We start from the raw sequence: 12900 nt of genomic DNA on the forward strand, positions 1-12900 counted from the left end.
GTACATGGGAGCTTTGTGGTGGAGGTGAGGCCAGTGTACCTGTAAGCATTCCAGGTGAGGGCCACCCAGACCCTTGCCAAGATGAGTGTGCGCTGTCCTCGGTGGGAAGGGAGGGGAGTCCAGCAAGTGCCCACATGTCTTCATTCCTTGGAATGCTTGGTCAGTGCCAAGCGCCTGCAACAAAGCAGAAAGACACAGGGGTCAGCGGGCAGCCCAGAGGTCTCTGAGTTGGCCCAGGGACCCTGGAGATCAGGGTCAGCATGAAATCATGAAACACAATAAAACCATAAAACCTCAACCAAGCAGAGTGAGAGACTTGGTGCAGAAGAAGGACAGTGTGCTCTTGGGAGAGCAGCAGGACTTGTTATTTCATTAGTCGGTGCTCAGCGTTTAGCACGGTGCCTGGTACCTGGGAGGGGCTATGAGCACTGAGGGACAGGGAAAGACGGTGGGCAGAGGGAGAGAAGGAACAGGCAGGGAACACGCACGCATGCAGGCGGGCTTCTGGAAAGGGAGGGGCCCTCTGACTGCATAGGGCTGTGTTTCACTGGTTTCCTAAAATGACCAACATGACACAAAGTGCATCCTTTGTGTGAACTGATTCCTATCATGACAAACAGACCCATTTTTTCAACTATGGGCCTAAAGGAAGAGAAGGGGAAGCTCCTGGTTGCCCTGGCCCTTAGTCTATGACTCAGAGCAACTAAGCCCTTGGCAGGAAGGGAGGGGACCTGCCACTGCTGCACCTGATGACAGAGGAGGGAGCTCCAGAGAGCTGCACCCAGAGGCGTGCTGGAAACAGCCTGGCTGAAAAGGGTGGATGGGAACCACAGCCTGTGGGGAGGAGGGCTGCCCTCATCTGACCAGCCTAGCTGGTTTGGGGAGCAGGCTTGATTGTACAGAGCTGGCCACTGCAGCATGGGAGGTGATTCAGACCCTGTCACCTCCACATGACCTCCCAGACCCGTCACCCCCGCATCACCTCCCAGATCCCACCGTTCCCCCAAACTACCACCTCCCAGAAACATCACCTCTCAGATAGATACCTCATTGCCTCTAAATGCCTCATACATCAGAGACCAGACCCCTGGCATTACCCTGCTCCCTGAGACGTGATGTTTTTTCCCCAGAGCCCCCACCTCTGCTCACTGCTCAGAGGGGCAACTCTGTGGGAAAGGACAACGCCCTCTCAAGAAGGCCTTGTGACCCCCTCCTTTTGGCATTGGACAAGTCACCCAGACACGCGAGTGTTCACACCATGGAGTCCCAGGCCAGCCGGAAAAGAGACAGTAGACAGTCATGTGCTGACATGAGAGGGTGTCCAGGAGGGCGTCTTCTGGGGGTCAAAAGTGGAAGTTGCAGATCAGTAAACACAGCATAATCCATGGTTTTTCTTTTCTTTTCAGAAACTGTAAGCTTGTAAATGTGCATATGAAGAAGTACCTGGGAGGAGAGAAGCCACATTTTTGCAGGAGTTCCCTTTGGGGACAGCATGGTGGGTGAGGGAGAGGTGGAGATGAGAGGAGAGGGACATCACTTGTTCTTGACCTGTAGCGCATGGAGGACATCGGCCTTGTCATCGGGAACACATTGGAGGGAGGAATGTCTGTCTGGACAGCAGCCTGCTGACCTGCATAGGCTCCTTTGTCTGCCACATCAGGCACACCTGCCCGCCACAAAGCCAGTCGGTTGGGGGTGGGAGACCTTAGATTTCAGAGCACCCCACGGTGGAAATACCCTTTTTCTCCCCTACCCCAAATACCCGCAACATCCCAGAAACAGGCTAGAAGTATGACTGGACAGAGAAGGTTGCGTTTTTGAGGCCGGGGACAAGACGCATGTCCCCCCTCCCCCCGGCCCGGGTCCTGCCTAATGAACGAGCTGCTTCGGCCATCCGGTTGTCACACCCTCTTGCCTTGGGTTTCCTTCCCACAGGAAGAAACTGAGTCTCCAGGCTTCTGGCCCTTCTGAACCATTGGCCTCTGGCTTTCTCTTCTGTATTGAGCCTTGTGCAAAGACAGCCACATACCGGGTGGAGGCTGTGCCTCTGATGCTATCACAGTCGTCACCCTCCTTCGGGTCGCATGTTGGAGAGAGGACAGACAGCTAACAAGAGCCTTTGGGTTACAGAGAGGAAGAGCTTGGGTGCTGGGTCAAAGACCTCCTTTCTGCTCTTTACTCACTGTGCAGCTTCAGTCAGTGACCCGATTGCTGCGCCTGGTCTATAAAACGGCAGTCACGATCTCGTGCTCACAGGGCTGTTGTGAATTAAATGAGAGAATGTGGTGCCCTCCGCGGTGCCTGCCGTGAAGCAGACTTCGAGATGCGGAAGCTGGCACTGACAGATGCTCACAAAACTCCCCCAGTGTTGTTGCCGTCACCATGTGTGCAACCTTCTACACACCTTCACTCTCAAAAGAAGCTTTTCCCCTCCATGTGGATGCAGAGTCCATTAGAAAACATCCTGGCTCTCACACACCTGCGTCTCCACCTCAGTTCCTGGTGGTTGCCTCCTGGGCCTGAGGCTGTTTCTGTCCCTTCCCGGTTCAGCCAGTGGAAGTTTCTGTTCTGCTACTGCAGGAGCCACCAGCCGTGAATTCCTGTAACTCAGAAGGTGGGAGGCCTTGTGAGCCCTCTGCATAGCCGGCAGCTAAGCTCTAAAGCAGAGGGTGACACCTTGTAGCGTCACCGTCACCGCTGCCTGACTTTGAGCTCTTAAAAGGGCTCTTCAGGGCCTTGCAATGCTGGGGAAGGAAGACAAATTCAAAAAGGTCCCAGAACTTTCATCAGCAAATAAGGTCTCTTAGCCCCAGTAGAAACCAGGTGTTGGTGGACTCACTTCTTCCGTGGTTCACCCCCATTGCTCCCACCGTGATATCAGCTGGCACCACAATGTGACCCAGGCGACACCTGGGGCAGCAGCTGGACTAGCCTTCCCTTAGTTACCTGGCCAGCTTGCTCTGGAGGTTTCACCCTCCAGTGGCCTCTCAGGCCTGTGGGGGTAGATGGGAGTAGGGGGCATAAGCGGGATTGCCACTGGCAGCCCCTCAGGCTCCGCCTTGGGTCAGGCCTGGTTCACTGGGCCCCAGAAGGCTCCTCCTTGCCTCTGTGATAACCTCTCACCTCTGGCCCAGCACCTCCCCCAAAACCCCCCACCTTACCCCAAAGCCCCTGCTCACAGGGGCTGGGTCATTTCCCCCACCCTACAACTGCACCCTCCTGTCTGGCCTGAGCCCAGCCCTGGGAGGAGGGGAGAGGATCATGCAGACCTCTAGCTCCTCACCCTCAGTTTCCCCACCCCCATGCCTGCTCACACTTTCCTACTCTCATTACCATCTGCAGCCCCCAGGCCCCAGGCTCCTCCTCTGCAACCAGCCCAGGCCCCTCTCAGTCCCAGTTTCTTCTTCCCTCTGCGGAAATGTCCTGTGCCTCACAGAACAGGCTGTCACCTTTCCCCTGCTGTCACAGTGTGGGATGTGCCCTGCTGATTACAGAACAATAGTCGCTCAGCTCTACTCAAATTTTTTTTTTTTATTGCGGTAAAATAGACCACATAAAATTTACCGTCTTAACCATTTTCAAGGACAGATCACTGGTGTTCGATACATTCACCTCGTTGTGCCACTGTCACCACCATCCGTTCCCATAACTCTTCTCATCTTGTGAAACTGGAATTCTGTCCCTCTGGTCATTTCTCATGGCCCTTTCTAAATTGAAAAGGGTTCGGTGTTTACTGGGTTAGTGAATGCTTGCCCTCTTGATATACTGCCTCACACTCCAGGCCCCGACGGTGCTGGGACCCAGAAGGTCCTCAGTCAATAGTTGTCAAGTGAGTGAATCTCATAAGGCAACAGTGTGACATGCTCAGAGAAACTGGATGCCAGCCCAATTTGTAAAGCATGGCTGGTACTTGAGTTTATACACGATAGGGAGTTAGTCTGTATTTAGCAGGTGATGCTGAGCTCCCTCCGAGACCTGGGTCTGAGTGGGTCAGGAGGCATCCCGTTTGGGACGCTGGACATCGGCTTCCTGACGCCCACTGCTTGTGAGGCTGCCCTACTATGTTCCCGAATCTCCCACCAACATCATCTTGTTCTCTATGATGCACACACGTGCCCGCCTCCTTGGAGGTCACTCAGACCCCCGCAGCTCACACCCACTTTGCCCTAGACCTGAAGTCTGATGGGACGCTGGCGAGTCCTTTGAATGGTGAGTGTGTGAATGAGTGAGTGTGTGAATGAGTGAGTGAGTGAATGATCCATCTTTCTGGTTGTCATGGTGTCTGTAGGTGGTTCTGACATAGGACCTGCAGGGGACAGATGTCGGCTGGCAGCAAAGTTTGTCCTTTGTGGCTGACCTTGAGGCAGCCTACTCACCCCACCCTCACCTTGCCTTCTTCCTTGATCAGGACCCAGGTTTCAGTCAGGGCCAGTTTTTCCCAACCTTTCCTGAGTCAGAAAGTGTTTGGTGTCCTCAAGTTTTACAAAATTTAGATTCTTTTGGTGGTAAACACAATGTACTCAATGTACTTAGCTAGTTGCAAAGCAAAATGTTTGTTACTTACAGCTCCAGACAGGAGCTACACCTGGGGACAGGCTAACACCAGCTGGAGCTATAGGGGCAGCTTGTATGTGGCAAGGGGGTGGTGTGGACTGGCTGGTTTGTGTCACTTGGCCTCCTAAGCTCCAGGGCATCAGGCTGGTCCCTGGTTATTGGGTACCTGTGGCATCTGGTCGGAGAGCAATCGAGCTGGCGTGTAGTGATCCGGAGTTGGGGGTCTGATTAAGGGGGATGGTTGAGATGCCTTAATAGACAGGTCCACAGCATTAGAATTGCAATAATTCTTTTTTTTTTTTTTTTCAGGTTTAAGAGCAGGAGAATTAAGCTGTTGCATGGAGAAGTAGTGGGGGTGGTCATCCATTCATTATTGAATACGTTTCAATTCTTGAAAGCCTGGTTTTAACTTACATAGGGCCACATTGGCTGTTATAATTGAGGGTCTGCAGGGTCCCGTTCTGTCAGTCAATTTGTAAGTGCCGAAAACCTCATTTAATTTTAACTTATTCCTCACTGTGTCAGGACGTCTTTGGGGCATTTTAGGGCAATTGGTACTGCAGCCGTGGTGAATTTAGCCAAGGTTATAAAACGAGGCATACCTATTTTTTCTCTTATATTTACTTTCCTAAGGTTATGGGGAGTACCATGTTTAATTTTAGTGGGGTCTCCAGGTATACCTTGAACGCTAGCATTGATTAAGTCTATGAAACTTTGTCGATTGATACTTTTAAACAGATGTTAAAGTTAATTTATGTTATGAGGCCAATCAGCCTCTTATTTTTTTGTTACATAATTTTTAAAGTAAATTTTAGATTTCCAATTGAGTCAGACTATGGACTTTTGTTTCAATTTAATTATACATACATATGTATGTATAAATGTGTAATTTAATTAAATATGCATGCATATACATATATTTTAAAAATTATTATTTTTAACCTCACTTTGTATTCAGATTTCTTTCTCCTGGCGGAGGGGGGCTTCTAGAATCCCAAAGCCGGATGCTAGTTTTTGTCTCTGATAATTTAGCAGGAACCTTCTAGGAGGTTACAAGGAAGTGGAGGAGGGAGGGCCTTTCCTAGGGCTGACTCCTCGGAGAAATGGGGTTCACACTTAGGAGCGTGATAGCAGCCTCTCCTGGGAAAGGCGGTTAGCTCCCCACGTGGGGTTTCTTTGCATGTTAAAATGTGGGTGCTTGCTCAGGCCCAAGCACACTGGCTTGGGGGCTTGCACTACTTAAGCAATTGGGTAACTTCTAGGACAGGTATGGGGGGTGGTGGGCAACTCGTCATTCCCCCCACCCCCAGGGCCTGGGGAGCAGGACCTATACAGGTGACAGCAGGGGGGGTGGCATCAGCAGCAAAGAAGGCAGGCAGGCCACTGCCCCCGCTATGGCAATGTGGACGCTGAGACCACTTCTCCACCACATGGGCGTCCAGCCAACACCCTCTTTCATGGGGATCACCCAAAGCACACAGACAAACCAGGGTTCTACCCAAATAATAATAAAGAAAAATGACACCGAAGAAGTGACGAGCCCCTGAAATGGGCTTCAGCCCAACACTGGCTGTTCTGGAAACACATCAGAACACTCAACCTGGACAAGTGCTGTCTAAGTGACCCGTACCCACTATTGCTCCAAAGTGCCCTGCTTGGGCTGGGGTGCAGTCCCCAGAGTCTACCCAGCTAGCACATTCATCCGAGTAGTCCCACGCTGAGGAAATTTGGGGAGGGCGACCGTGGCAACCGCGCAGACACAGAGTGGACAGCAAAGCTCAAGGTGAGCCCCTCTCGCCACGCTGTCCACGCTGATAGTGAACAGCGGTCTCTCGACCACGTGGTCACAGCCACACCTCCTGCTCACAGCACCAATTGTTCTCTAAGATGTGAATCTTCCTTTGATGGCAGACACAACACAAAGACTCTCAGATGGATGAAAGGCAGACTGTCACTTGCAGCTCCAAGTCAGAGCAAACTGCCAGGCAGGGGGCAAGGGGCAGCTGGGATGGGGTGACAGGCAGCTGCAGCTGGAAAGGCCGTGGTGCCACAGGTGGGGTGGGGTGTCCAGGCTTCTCAGGCTCCCTGTGGACTGGCGAATCTCAGTAATTGCTGGGCTCTGAGGAGGACAGCTTAGGGTCTGTCCCTGGCTGTCTGGTGCCTGGCCCTGGTGACTAAGGCTGGTACCAGGGTCAGAGCCCTGTAAGGGAAGTGGTTGGGGTGTGGACTTAGGCAGCTGCTCAAGAAGGACAGTGACCAGCCTTTAGCCAGGGCCTCGAAACTGGGTCAAGAGAGTGTTAAAAAAACAAACAAAAAGCTATCTTACAACTGGTGCAGGTGCTGAGTCTCTCCCGGAGTGAGGGGCACAGCTCAGCCCCACTCGCCCATGTACCGCAGATGGGAAGCTCTGTCTAGGCCAATCTCAGCAAAGCTGTTCCCAGTGTCGTTTCAGGCCTGGGCAGACCTTACGACGCTAGTCGACTGAGACATTCTGTCTTAATCCACATGCGTATTCCACTGGTAAATGTTAGTGCTTATTCTGACGGGGGGACTCTGTAGGCACTGGGATGATCGCATGGACAGAATGAAGTCCCTTCCTTACAGAGCTTTTGCCCTGTGGGAGATGTCTCCAGCGGTGGGGGGAGCGTGTTTTAATCTCCTCCCACTTGGAACTGAAACCCTGGTACTCAGTTGTATGCAGGAACTGTGCCCATCACCTTCGACAAGAGCATTGTTTGGCTAGGGAATCTTAATCCATGGAGTCAGTGGTGACGGGAATAGGCAGTTAGGCCATTCAAGTCCTAACTGCCTATTCCACATCGGGTTTCACCAGATGTGAAGGTAGCACATGATGTTAGGTTTTGCACTACAGAGGTGTGCTCCCGTGATGTGGCTTTTTTACATCCTTGGTACTTACTGTGTGAGGACATGATGGTTGGTGCTGCAGCAGCCTCTCCGAGATGATGAGGGTGAAGCCATGGAAATAATAGAGAGGCGGAGACCAAGGACCTGACTATGGCTGAGCTACCAAATTCGTCAACCCTGAGGTGTCATGCTTCCAGTCTTTTCATTCTGTGAGATGTGGCACTGAGGCCTTTAGAGGCCAAGCCACTTTAGGTTGGGGACTCTGGGCCTCACCCTCACATTCAAGGTTCACCCGGGTGACTAAGCATGGGTCTAAGCATTTCAGGGGTCCTCACTCTTCAGCACCAAGGAACTTAGAGCAGCTAGATTGTCCTTGTTTTTGACCAGCCCCCAAAGGAGTCCTCTGCTATGGCTTATGTCTCTGTCCTTGAGGGATATTTTGGTGCAAAAATGTTAGCCAGAGGTCAGTCCGCTTTACAGTTTTAGTATCCAGTTCATTAAACTCACACAAAAAACAAATTTTTAGTTAAGCATAAATTTCAGCCAACACATTTTAAAATTTTATGTATTTTATCTTACATACTTAGCAATCTTTTTAAGGGTACCTTATTTCTTGATACATTTCCTTAGAGCCTTTAAAATTGAATATATAAATATAATAATTTCTCTTTCATTTTAAGCATTTTCAATTATTTGATTTATAAAAAACCTTTCTGAATATGTAAATAACTCATAAATATAATAAATTTAATTTAGAAATAGTGTTGCAAGTTCTCTCAAATATTCTAATACAGTTGATAAATTTAGGATGTTTTAACTTAAAATCACTAAACTCAATTGATGACACTTATAAATTAATCAAAAAATGAACTTTTATCATAGTAGGCCAAATTCTTTGGCAAGACACCTAAAATATGAACTTTGTACAAATTTACATTATTATGGGTGAGTTTGATTAATAATTCTCAAATAATTCTGTATTCATTTTAAACCTTCTGGACTGTGGTTGCAGGGACCAGGGAGGGGTGGGAGGAAGCCAGGTGGCAGAGCAGAGGAGGGCTGGAAGCAAAGACACTGCGGAGTGACAGGCTGCCCTGAGTAGCTGGCAGCCCCGTCAAGAGGAGCATGACAGGCAAGGCAGCCAGGGCTGACCCCTTCCTGGGAGAGGAGGGCGGGGCTGAGAGGGGAAACTGCAACAAAACTGGGGCCTCAAGCCAAGTGAAGGTGTGGGGGTTCATCACACTCGCCCTGCAAGAATTCTGGGGTCTGCCACGAGTGTGTGGGGGATGAGCTCACTCGGTTCCACATGTGCGCTGCCTGTGTTGATGAAGAAAGGTCGGGGGTGGCACCTGGCATGATGGATGCTGCATTGCTCAGGGTGAGGGGGTTGGACTCCTGTAGCACAGGAAGATGAGGACAGGACGAGGGGCCCAGTGCAACCGCCTGCCAGGCCAGAAGGCTGGTTCCCCAACTGACCACCTGCAGAAGGGGAGGATGTTGAGGGCAGGTGCGCAGCTGCTATAGAGCAGACCAGGGTCCCTGCCTGAGTGAGCGGACCCCGAGATGCCAGGCATATGGATGCCTGCGCTGCTGCTGGTCCGTTACACCTGGCTTTAGGACACAGGTGCGCTGTGCCCCGCTTTTCTCCCGGTATCACACTCTTTCCTGTTGAATAAACCTCATTCCTTCGAGAACTTTGGGAATCAGGTGCAAGACTCCTAACAGCTCAATCACATCAGGGTGAAAGGCTGAAGAGTGAGAAAGGTCTATGGGAGCATTGCTGATCCCCAAGGTAGAGAAGGTCCCCCAGAAGGTTTTCCAAGGAGCAGACAGGCCAGACAGCAAGGGAGGGGGCTGAGGGTCTTCTAGCTCCTGGGGGTAGAGGGGCTGCAAGGAGGCTGGCTGCGCAGGTGCACAGAGCACATCTTCTCTCCCTCAGCGTCTGTAGCCAGAGGTGCACAGCGAGACCCCTGCAAGGGTGGAGGGATGCGGTGGGGACACTGTGTGGAAGCTGTGAAACTCACCTGTCTGGGAAAGAGGCGGCTTCCCACCTCTGCCAGTGCCAGGGCCGCAGGACCCACCTGTAAAGTCTCCCCGGCCACCCCTTCTTATTCTCCATTCATGGAGAAGTCAGCAACTCTCCCCTGCTGCTGCAGGCTGGGGCTGTGGGATGGGAAGGGACTCTGTATGGGATATGGCCTTTATCCTGACCACCTGCCTTTGTTTTTCTCCAGGGTGAGAATCAGCCCCAGAGAGTAAATGCAAGGAACAGAGGGAAATGTCAGTGCAGCTGCTTTTTAATTGCTTTGCACAAGTCTTGGTGGACGCTGCAGTTGATTGGAAGGGCTGAGCTTGGTAGGAAAAGTAGAAGCCACTCTCTTTCTTCTCCCCGCTGCCCTTCAAATGCCACGCGGAGTCCTTCCTCTGTTTCTGGGTGACACTAGCATCTGTCCTCAGCAGCACCATCCAGCAGAGAGATCGCAAGAGCCACTAGGGCTATTTACCTAGGTTTCAACCCTTTGGTAGCCACAATAGAAAAAGTGGAATGGAGCAGGTAGGATTATTTTCAATAATGTATTTTATTTAACCTGATATCTGTAATACGTTATCGTTTAAACATGTGATTCATATAAAAATTATCAAGAAGTTTGATGTTCTTTTTTTCTGTATTAAGTTGCAGCAAGGGCTCAGAGCCGCATGCAGGTGGTGTCAGACAGCGAGGCACTAAAAACCATCCCTTCCGGTCTGCAGCCAAAGCTGCCATCTTTTATTCTAGTCAAACCTGCAATAGAAGTGGCAGCTGGCAGGGAGCTGTTCTCCTTCCTCTGGCACCCTTTCTTGCTCTTAATGGCTGTTCTTTCTGTCCCTCCACCCCACTCTTCTTCCTCCACCCAAGACCAGGGGACAGAGGCATTGGAGGACAAAGACAGTGTCCTCGGCGGAGGGCAAGGGTCTCCCTGAGTGGTTTCAGATATGCTAATTCCTTCTTAACACCTAGAATCTAATACCTATACATTTCTGACCCCATGCACACACCTTGCAAGACGTGGATGTGGGTGTCTGCTACGCAGGGCAGTTACAGGCCCAACTACCTGCAGACTTGGGGGGGCAATTCCCCTTCCTCTCCTGAAGAATAATCTAAAAGTCTCGATCAGAAATTGTGGCCAGTTCAGGCAAACAAACTTACACAAAAAAAGTATGCACGGTTATGTAAATTACATCAAGTGAATAAAAAAATATGTGTATATATATATATATACTTAAAAAGTATACACATAAACACAAGCCCAGGTTGTTTTGAAAAGACTTTATTTTGATGTTTCATGCCAATCCACATTCAATACCTCCCATAATACCTTTGAATTAGTTTTTATCATAATTAAAAGTATGCAGAAGGACAACATAATGAGGAGAGACCGTTTAATAATTTCATTGATCTCTGGTCTCTTGACCTCTGCCTGTTATAAAGAAAAATTATGAAAATTGAAAATAAGCCATTTATAAGAAACATAAAGAAGAAGAAAAAAGATAACATAACGAAGTTTTTTCACTAAGTCCCATATAGCTACTACTCCCGTGGATCCCAATATGCAAAAAAATCATTATTTTCTATGCGTTCCACGACGTGTAAAATATCAGGAAGTAAGGCGTGAGAAGGTTCTGGGCTGTTGACCACATTACCTTTGCTTAATTCTCGCAATGGTGGGGCAACACAGAGACTGAGTGCCCAGTATGTCTCCTCAACTGCCACCAATTGGCTCTCATTAAAGAATTGCCAAGGAAGCAATGTTCTGTATCTGCCATTTACATTTTAGTGTGAATTTATTTCTAGAGCATCATTTCCCTCTACTTGTGAAATGAAAAGAAAACATTTCATTTAAACTGCACCAGTGAGAGATGCCTGCGAGGCTGAGTGATTTCTGACACGCAAGTGTTTTGACTACTGCTCACAAATAGATGTCCCAATGGCCAAGAAAGGTCCTACGAGGCTCTATGAGAATGTTAGCTGTGACCATTACCGATATAAATTACTAATTCAACACTAATAAATTTATTACTAATATGAAAAATGTAACCATTCTTACATACATATCATAGTGTGGAATCCAAAATGAATTTTTAGTTCTTAGAGAATTCAAATACACTGATTCTTAAGATGGACACAGGACCCCAAAGAGGTTCTGGTCACTTCTGAGTGTCCTCCCACCTGCTCCAGAGACCAGGGTGGCCAGTGTGACACAAGGTCCCGCCACTCCCTACTTAACAGCCCACCTCTGCGTGGGGCCCCTCACCTGGGCAGGGCCATCTCAGTAACAGGTGCTCTCTGTGGATGCCGTGCCAGTCACCCTGACCTGACTACTTGAAGCCTCGGAGCCCTTCCTTCCTCTGGTCCTCAGCACAGCTGCACTCTCCCTCCCGCTGCATCTCAATTTCAGAACCGCGGCCCTGGTCACTCTAGGCCAAGACCAGTATGTAGTCAACCATCAGCCACTCTGGTAACCTCTGGAGGTTCCACTTTCTAGGAGGATCTTTGTAAACCCCTCCCCCACTTCCAGTAGAGGTCAATGCTCTGCCTCCCTGACTTGCAGAGACCAACACATCCCTCCCCGTCCCTTGCCCCTGCCACACCCCACTGCTAGGGTCATGAGGTGGGGGACGTTACCGGGCGGGGAGCAAGCACACGAGCAGACGCTCAGCAAACGTGCGGGCGACAGAACCAACATCATGGCTGCAGAACTTTACTCCTCGGGGGGGTCTCAGCTGCGTTTGGCCATGTCTCCTGAATCCATACTGAGGGAGCCTGGCTGGGAAGGATTCCAGGGGTGACCTGGGCCTCGTGACTTGCCTTCTCACTGCGCAAAACCGGCATGGGCGATCGATTTCCTTCTCCGCCCTCCCTGTCCCTCTCCTTGGGAGGAGATGGCGGGTCAGGACCCAAGTCTGGCCCTGACCCCCGCCACCACCTGTGGGGACGCTGCGCCACCTAGTGGAGGACTCGCGGGTACTGCATGGAGCTGTCAATCAGTGTCCTGCCTCCAGCCCCAGAAATGCTTTCCCTTCAAAGGGCTGTTAACTCCAAGCACAGAAATAATCCCATCATCTCAGCGGGGCTGGGGAGGTGGGGTGCTCCCTACCGTTGCTGAAGGAAGGGGCGTTCCTCAGGTGGTCCAGCGTTACCATGGAAATGTCACACCCTCCCCAGCCGGGCACTGCTGCCGGGTGATGGGGGCCGGCTGCTGTATACTGATTGGGCTTGGATACAAGAAGCCTTGGGGACGGTGACAGAGGTACTGATGTGCAGGAGCAAGGAGTCTAGTCGCCCTCTGTTGTCTCAGGACCAGCACCGTGGGAAGGGGAACCTATCTCTGTACATTTTGGGAGGATCAGTGGAAGGGCGCTGCTTCCCACTGATTCTGTATGCAGTTCTGCGCTGGTCAGCGTCCAGTTTTCACAAGACTGGCTCCACTGTAAACTCCTTAC

This window comes from Pteropus vampyrus, unplaced genomic scaffold (assembly GCF_000151845.1).
Source record: "Pteropus vampyrus isolate Shadow unplaced genomic scaffold, Pvam_2.0 Scaffold461, whole genome shotgun sequence".
In the NCBI taxonomy this organism is placed as follows: domain Eukaryota; kingdom Metazoa; phylum Chordata; class Mammalia; order Chiroptera; family Pteropodidae; genus Pteropus; species Pteropus vampyrus.